This window comes from Neltuma alba, unplaced genomic scaffold (assembly GCF_004799145.2).
Source record: "Neltuma alba isolate B1F8T4 unplaced genomic scaffold, ASM479914v2 tig00012618_pilon, whole genome shotgun sequence".
Taxonomy (NCBI): domain Eukaryota; kingdom Viridiplantae; phylum Streptophyta; class Magnoliopsida; order Fabales; family Fabaceae; genus Neltuma; species Neltuma alba.
Window position 1 is genome coordinate 134,798 of NW_021637060.1, and position 9,383 is coordinate 144,180.

The window sequence follows — 9,383 nt, forward strand, 5'->3', positions numbered from 1 at the left end:
TACGGTCACTATGAGTTTTTAGTGATGCCGTTTGGTCTAACAAATGCGCCTGCAGTATTCATGGATTATATGAACAGGATCTTTAGACAATATCTGGATCAATTCGTGGTGGTTTTCATAGATGATATTTTGATATACTCCAAAAGTAGAGTAGAGCATGAAATGCATTTGAGAACAATTCTTACTATCCTAGAAGAGAAACGACTGTATGCTAAACTCAGTAAATGTGAGTTTTGGCTCACAGAAGTCAGATTTCTCGGCCATGTGATTTCGGAAGATGGGGTCTCAGTGGATCCCAGCAAAGTTGAAGCGGTATTGCAGTGGAAAAGGCCAGAGACAGTAACTGAAATCAGAAGTTTTCTGGGTTTAGCTGGTTATTACAGAAGATTCATTCAAAACTTTTCTCGAATTGCATTACCTTTGACCAAGCTTACTAGAAAGAATCAAGAATTCAGGTGGAATGAAAAATGTGAGGCCAGTTTTCAAGAGTTAAAGCTAAGGCTTACGACCGCTCCAGTCTTAATTATTCCCGATCCTCAACAACGATATGTGGTTTATAGTGATGCTAGTAAGCATGGTTTGGGTTGTGTCCTGATGTAGCAGGGCAGAGTGGTAGCTTATGCCTCCAGGCAGCTTAAACCTCACGAAGAAAACTATCCCACACATGATCTGGAGCTGGCAGCGATAGTTTATGCTCTAAAAATATGGAGACATTATCTCTATGGAACAGAAATCGAATTGTATTGTGATCATAAGAGTCTCAAGTATCTTCAAGATCAAAAAGAGCTGAATATGAGGCAAAGAAGGTGGATGGAACTCTTGAAAGATTATAATTTTGAATTTAAATACCATCCTGGTAAGGCAAATGTAGTTGCAGATGCGTTGAGCAGGAAAACAGTTCAAGTGGCGGCAATGTTGGTACAAGAACATGAGCTGCTAGAAAAGTTCAGAGATCTAACTCTGACCAAAGAAATCATAGTTGGAAACTATGCAGTATCAAGAATTGAGAATGACTTATGGGAAGAAATAAAACAAGCTCAAGAAGATGATAGTCTGGCTAGAGAATTAAAAGTAAAAATTGAGAACGGAGAAACTCAAGATCATGATTTCTCTCCTGGTGGCTTAATTCGATATAAACAGAGAGTTTACGTACCATTAAAAGCAAAGTTACGAAGAAGAATTCTTGATGAGGCTCATAAAAGTAAGTTAGCTCTTCATCCGGGTATGGTCAAAATGTATCAGGGTTTAAAGTCTCTATATTGGTGGCCAGGGTTAAAGAGTGATGTTACCAAATATGTAACACGGTGCTTAACATGCCAGAAGATTAAAGTTGAGCATCAGAAGCCTCCAGGACCTTTGCAACCAGTAGAAGTTCCAGAATGGAAATGGGAAAGTGTATCAATGGACTTCGTGACGGGTTTACCCAAAACTTCAACTGGGTATGATGCAATTTGGGTGATCGTTGATCGTTTGACAAAATCAGCACATTTTCTAGCTATCAAAGCTAGCCACACCTTAGATAAATTAGCGCAGGTGTACATAAAAGAAATAGTTAGACTACATGGTGTGCCTAAGAGTGTTATATCAGATAGAGATCCACGGTTTACTTCAAATTTTTGGCGATCTTTGCATAAAGCTTTAGGCACTCAATTAAGATTCAGTACTGCTTATCACCCACAAACTGATGGGCAAACAGAAAGAACTATCCAGACACTAGAAGATATGTTGAGAGCATGTGTCTTGGATTTTAAGAAAAGCTGGGATTCCATCCTTCCATATGCTGAATTTGCTTATAACAATAGTTACCATACAAGTATTCAAATGGCTCCATATGAAGCGTTGTATGGTAGAAGATGTAGATCTCCACTATGTTGGACTGAATTATGTGAAAGAAAGCTATATGGTCCAGATTTGGTTGACCAAACTTCTGAACAGATAAAACTCATTCGAAAGAGACTTCTGGCGACTCAGAGCAGACAGAAAAGTTATGCAGACAAGAGAAGGAGACCGCTAGAATTTGAGGTTGGAGACCATGTTTTCTTAAGAGTGGCACCAACTACAGGCATTGGAAGATCGATGAAAATGAGAAAATTAAGCCCAAAATACGTAGGACCATTTGAGATTCTTGCAAAAGTAGGTCCAGTGGCATATCAAATAGCTCTACCTCCACAGTTGAGCAAGTTACACAATGTTTTTCATGTGTCTCAACTGAAAAAGTATCAACCAGACCCAGAGTATGTCATTGAACATGAAGAATTAGATCTACAAGATGATTTGACTTATGATGTGCAACCTGAACGAATCATTGACAAACAAGAGAGAAGATTGAGAAGTAAAAGTATTCCATTCGTGAAAGTGGTCTGGAGGGGATTTTCACCACGAGAAGCTACATGGGAGGTAGAAGAAGAAATGCAAAGGTCATATCCAGACTTTATGCCACAAGGTAATTATCTAAATTTCGAGGATGAAATTTTATTTACGGGGGGAGAATTGTAACACCCCGAATTTTATGATTTAGGATGAGTAGAAAAGAGAAAAATTTATTAACATTATTTAATTGCCAAATAAAAGGGGAAAATTATGGAATAATGATTTTTAGAGTTTAGAGACATTTTGGAAAAGGTATTTCTCAAAAATTGCTTAAATAATTTTAATAGATAATTTTCAGGGAAGACTGGTTTATTTTCTCTGGATATATCTTATATTTCAAAAAAAAAAAATTGGAGAAATGATAGGATTGGAGAAATAATTATGTGTGAGGTCAAGATTGGTCCAGGAACTTATAATATACGTGCTGCCTCCTCCTCAATACGGCTGAACCATTTCTCCGTGGCACACCTGGTCTTCCACGCGTCTAAAGTTAATTCTCCATGTAACAGCTGGTTACCATGCGGCTAACCCACTTCATTCGGTGTCCAGAAGAAAAAAAAAAGGGAAGGAGAACGAGAGAGACGGACAGAGCTGAGAGACCGAGAGTGAGGACGGAGAGCGAGAGGAAGAAGTTGGCGACGGAGGTGGTGATCGGAGGAGCTACACTTGCTTGCAAACCGGTTGAACTGTCAAGGTGAGCTTCACATGTCCATCACTGTCTTCATTTTCTGGGTTCGGTCATGTTTCTGGTGTTGTCAAGGAGAGAGAGAGATACGTTTTAGTTAGAGAAAATATTGGTTGAATCTGAAACTCAATGATGATGAAAGAACGGTGTTTGTCGATGGTTATGGAGTGCGTTTTATGGCGTGCATGTGAGTTTTTGGAGTTAACAGGAAGTAATAGATATATATATGCATCGGTTACTTCCTCTGTTCTTTAGTCGTCGAAACAGGGGATATAGTCGCTGGTTTATAGGTACCGTGACAGGGCTGTTGTATTTGTGAAGTTGTTGTTTTAGTTTGGATAATAGAGGGGAATGAAACACGTTAATGCTAGAGTAATAAGCTAAATATATGTGTGTGTGTCTGTCTGTGCGCGGGGGATGCCGTGACTGTTGGAGTGAGATTTTGGAAGGTGTATAAGTGAATACTTATGGATTCACGATTGTTATATATGCTGTCCGAGGAAGATGCAAAATGTATATATATAAATATATATATTTATATGTGTTATCGGCTTGGGTAGGTTGTAACGTGTTGGAGTATAGTATATATATATGTTCCGTGTTGGCCGACTACTCTGTGTGTGTGTGTGTATATAGTTTCGGTATAAGTATGTATATATATGTATGTAGATACATACATGTGCTGTGGCTCTGTTTTTGAAGTTTACCGAATGGAGATTGTTATGCTTGCAAGTTTTGGTTTCGGGTTCAGTGGAAAAGAAAGGTTGATGACCTATAAATATATATACGGTTATGATTTCGGTTCATTTATATATATATATATATATAGTATCATTTGAATATACATTATATTGCTATTTGAATGGGGAGTATTCATCGGGTCTTTTGGATTTGAAGGAAAGACGCTCTATATGTGGGTTTGGAAAAGGTTTACTTCTTTATCCTAAGTCAACCCTATTGTTAGAAAATTTTTAGTAGGGATTATGGATTGAGGTGTTGTGTACACACTTTCGATTAGTAAGCTTGTAAGGCAAGGGGATAAGAGTAATCAAAGGCTAATAGAGATTGCAAAAGGATTGGGATTTAAAAAGAGATTTCTAATTTATGAATTTTAGTTGGATCAAGCATTAACCTGCCTTACTAAAATAATAGGTTTTGATATCTGCAAAAGTCCACAGAAGAAGCTAAGAGGAAGGAAACAAGTAAGGTTTGATTTTGAAGTAGAAGGTTCAGGTAGTAGTTCTTTCCTACCTTACACTTATGTATGATTACTGTATGTCTGTTTGTGCCATATTACTTTTCTAAAGCATGAGAACATGTAATCGTTAATTCCTGGATTTTTAGCCGTGACCACGTGCAGCTGATAAACAGGGGGCAGTGATTGCCAATTATTTGCGCGGCAGTGATTGCCAATTATATGCGCGGCAGTGATTGCCAATTATTTGCGCGGCAGTGATTGCCAATTATATGCGCGGCAGTGATTGCCAATTATATGCGCGGCAGTGATTGCCAATTATTTGCGCGGCAGTGATTGCCAATAATATGCGCGGCAGTGATTGCCAATTATTTGCACGGCAGTGATTGCCAATTATATGCGCGGCAGTGATTGCCAATTATTAGCGCATTATTTATTCAGTTTGTTTAATAGACATGGGCAGTGATTGCCAGGTATTTTCGCATTATTTATTCAGCTTTTCTATCTGTCATTGTGCATAAATGCTTAATTGCATTAGCTTGCAAGGTTATGTTTCACTTTGGCTTGTTTTACATGCTTTATGTGATCTGCACATTTGTTTGATGGAAATTACTACTACGGGGATTTCTTCGGAATCTCACCCTCCCTTCCTATATCATACAGCTAGAGCAAGCAATTCCAAGAGTAAGGAGGTCATAAGTGCTGAAGGTGGGCTTGTATGAAGAGCAGGAATGCCTGCTGCTTTTGTACCTACAGAATAATTATTTTGATATTTAATTATCTGACTTATTAGAAGTTTAAGAGCAAGTAACCTCCACTTACTAGTAATTATACTATTTTGTATCCTCCTTTAAGGGAGTATGTACTTTAGTGCTCAGGTAAGGGTCATTGTCCTGAATGACCAGGGTAGTACTTATACAATAGTAGTATTGTTTTAAATCTGTGTGCCTGTTACACGTGTTTCAAAAGTAGGGTTCAAGTGTGTGAATCACTTGTTAGTGTATATATATATATATATAAAAAAGAAGAAAAAAAAATTTCCCTGTCTTCTCCCAGGATAGAAACCTGGTATTAGTGATTCACAGACGTTAGAAATGATCCTATTAGTATATATGAGAGTGAGGTGTTGCAATTATCCCCTATATTTTTTCTAATTTTACATTTTCCCCTATATTTTCCTTGTAATTGCAAGCTTTTAGTTTTTCTTTTCTAATATAGAGACAATCCATTCGAATTTGTCAACGAGTCTCACATCGATCCAAGAAAAATAATTTATATAAATCATTCAAGGGTAGCGGCTAATTAAAATGATTAAGATGATGATTCAGTGCTCTGAACATGATTTTAGATAAATAATCTTAGCAGTATTAACAAATAATTTTATGGTTACAACACGACATTCGAAGGTTCGAGTACTTTTGACTTTCATTAATGATGTCTTATCTCTTTATTGGGTCATTTATAATTAGCTGTTTACATATTTAGGGATATTTTTAAATCCAGCTAGTTTGTTTCTTTTTAATAATTCGGCGATGCCAAACATGGGGGAAAAAAAAGCCTTTTTTTCCCCTTGTTTTTAAAAATTTGTTTTATATATATCTTCGTTTAAGTCCATTCTTATTTTTTTTCAATGCACATAAGTCGGTTCATTCTCTTTACAAGCAGCTGTTGCTAATAGATTATATTTGGATGCCAACGTCTTTAGAAGCATGGGATTATTATATCTTATTTTTATTCCTTTCTTTGTTTTTCTTTTATCATTTTCTCTAATAGATCAAATTTAAAATGAGATTTTATTTCCATCATTACTTTAATATTGTACATATACGTATCGGTAATGGGGGTTTAAATATAGTTAGTAATTTACAATCCCAAAATATCAAAAGATCAAATTACGAAACGATGGTACTATGATTTGTCCTTTATTTTTCCTTTTAGATCATTTTCTCTAGTAGAATAAAACAAAAAATGAGATTTTGTTTTTTTGTCATTTCATTCATATCACTTATACTTTGTTCAATTAAAAGGCACACCACCATATATAATGTGCCCACATGCCTCACCTGAAAAGAATAATATATATTATAATTTAAGGGCCGGGGTCTTTTTAAAACAATTTTAGTTCTATATTATCTCATTCAAGATGGGCAAGTTTTAAACGATATTTTAAAATCTTTAAATTTAAGTCTTGTACATATTAACGTCTGACATGAAAAAGATATATCATAAAAAGCAAAAAACTAGTACTTACTAGTATTATAAATAGATAATACAATCACATATATGTATGGTCTATCAATCTTTTTTACTCCTAGAAGATGACCACCATCAATATGCATGGTTTCATTTCTCATAAGTTTTTGTTTTTAAAAAAAAATGTAGTCGTCGGTATTCTTTTCAAGAAATCACGAATTAGAACTGAAGTAGAGAGAATATTTGTTCTCAAAATGTCATAAGAGCTAGCATGGGAATAATAAAGAATACTGCTATTATGTCATCTGGAATGTTTAGAAAGATTGTTTTTTTTTCAAAATGATGAAGGCTTACAACCCTCGGATCTGGAGCATTCAGTTCTGACTTGGACTATCTCAATTATGTTTTAGCTTTATTATTAATTAATTAATTTATTATTATTTCTTCCAAAAAAGATTGTATTTAAAAATTAATTTTTTTCTTATGTATATTACTTATGACAAATGAAAATACTAAAAATGAACAAATAGATATTAAAATTGCAACTTCAGTGGCTATATGTTCATAGCAGTAATTTGCAAGGTAAGAATAGTTATGTGATCATTTTTTCTTTATTATGTTCCCAGTATTTTGATAAATCACAAATTTGCAGTACAAATTTAATGAATAATAATTTTGTTACATAACTTTTAAAGACATGGAACTTGATGTTTTCTTTTAATCCCTAAGTGAACACATGCTTTCTTTTATATACAATTTTCACAAAAATGTCAAAAATTAAAATAAAATATTGAATCATTGAAAAACATGGGAGGCCGAAGAGAAGGACTTATAGTTGGGTTTCATTGATCCTACTGAGAAAGAAAAACCTCATGCCTTTCATAAAAAATAACGTTTTATCATTTAAAAGTCATGCCTTTTTTTAAATAATTTTAGTTAATTATATAATAGTGTTATTTTTTGAAATGAGTAGTTCTTTAGCATGCAAAGGAAATATAATTGAAAAAAATGATAAAACATTCTGAATAGTCTGAAAACAGTGTGTGTGTGTGTGTATGGAATCTTGTATATATTCCATATATATATGTATTATATGTGTCTGTCTATATATATATATATATATATATATATGTAATACACACACAACTCCATTAACATTTCTACTTTAGAAGAAAGGATACTACAATACAGCCCTTTACACTTTAACAAATTTTTTAGTTTTTATTTATGCTTATTCTGCATTGCCTGCAAAATTTTTACCGAAATTGCTTTAAGAGTGAAAAATTATAGTATACAGTGCTTTGGTAAGAAAATTGATTTACTATTTATACTATATTATCTCCAGACTATGTAACTGGAAGTATTTTAACCCCTTAAGTAATGAAAACTAAATTTGCCTATAAAGAATTTTTCATATTCAAAGTTAGAGCCTTTTAAGTATTAAATAATTTATATGAAAGCTATAAATAATTTGATTGTTTATTTTAAATGGGTGAAATTAATTACATACTCTATCTTTAGCATTTCTTCTGTGAAAGAAATTTTACTATTTGATTTTTCATTGATATTAGAAGAGTCCCTTTTAAATTGCATTCCGATAAAAACTAAATTATTTTCTAATAATTTTAAGTCTCTAATTAACACAACTCCATTCATCATTTAAAAGGTTAAGTGTGAATTCATGAAATTCCTAGTCAACTAATTAACAAATATTTTGTATCTGTTTATAGGTAATTTGCCAGAAAAAATGTTTCATCATCTCCCTTTACTTGAAATCTTCAATGTTGGCGTTAATCAATTAGAGGGAAGCATTCCAAAATCAATAAGCAACTGCACATCTTTGAAAGAATTATATTTGGGTGCTAACTCATTTTTAGGCATGCACTTACTTGTGTGTTTTCTTTTCTTTATAGTATTTTTCTCCAAAATAAGATTTTGTCTTTCATCATTTCATTTGTATTGTTCATCCAAGTTAATAGAAATAAGCTAAGATGATAAAGAAATAAAACAACGTGACAATGTGTAGATATTGAACTTTGAGGGCATACAGGCTTCTGTTCTTTTTATGTTCTGTCCTTTTTTCTTTACCAATGATCCTTCATTCCGGTAATTGAACTTTGGATTGGAAATCTGATATCATTGAAGGTACCATTCCACCTGAGATAGGAAGTCTAAAGCACTTGAAGGTTTTAGAACTTTCAAATAACAAGCTTTCTGGAGCGATTCCCCAAACAATTTCCAACTTGTCTTCACTTGAGCAACTTTCGTTGTTTTATAACAGTGTGTCAAGTATGTTTGGATTATTTTTTATATTTATATTTGTGTTTTGCTCTAAACTTGTCTATTATTAGTTAGCAGGGTATAAACCCTATCTCTCTGTCATGTGGGTTTTGGGTTTATCCCAATTTTTTGGGGTTCCTTTCCGCATTTTGTATCAGTTTTTTTTTTTTAGAGATGTAATTATCGATATTCTTTTCAACAAATCGTGAAAGTAGATAGCATATTTGCTCCTATTCCACAATGCATTCAAACTTTCGTAAAAGCCAGCATGGATATAAAGAATACTGCTATTAACTCATTTATAAACCTCAATGATAATGTGTTTTTGTTGGTCCCCATTTTTGTATTTTTATCATTTTTTTAATATTTATCGATATTCTTTTCAATAAATCAGGTATCACAACTGAAGTAGTTAGAATATCTAGAAGGGTTGCTTTTTAAAAATAATAAAGGCTTACAACCCACGGATCTCTAATGAATAGAATGAATTGTGTTTGTCATTACTTACCAAGTAGTTTTACTTTTTTTTTTTTTTTACATTTTATATTGATGATATTATTTTTTTCTCTATTTCTGAAATAAATGTTTAGGTGAGTTGGATTTTAAAAGTTTAAAATAATTAGGACATGCTTTATGACTCCACCAAAAATACTAACAAAA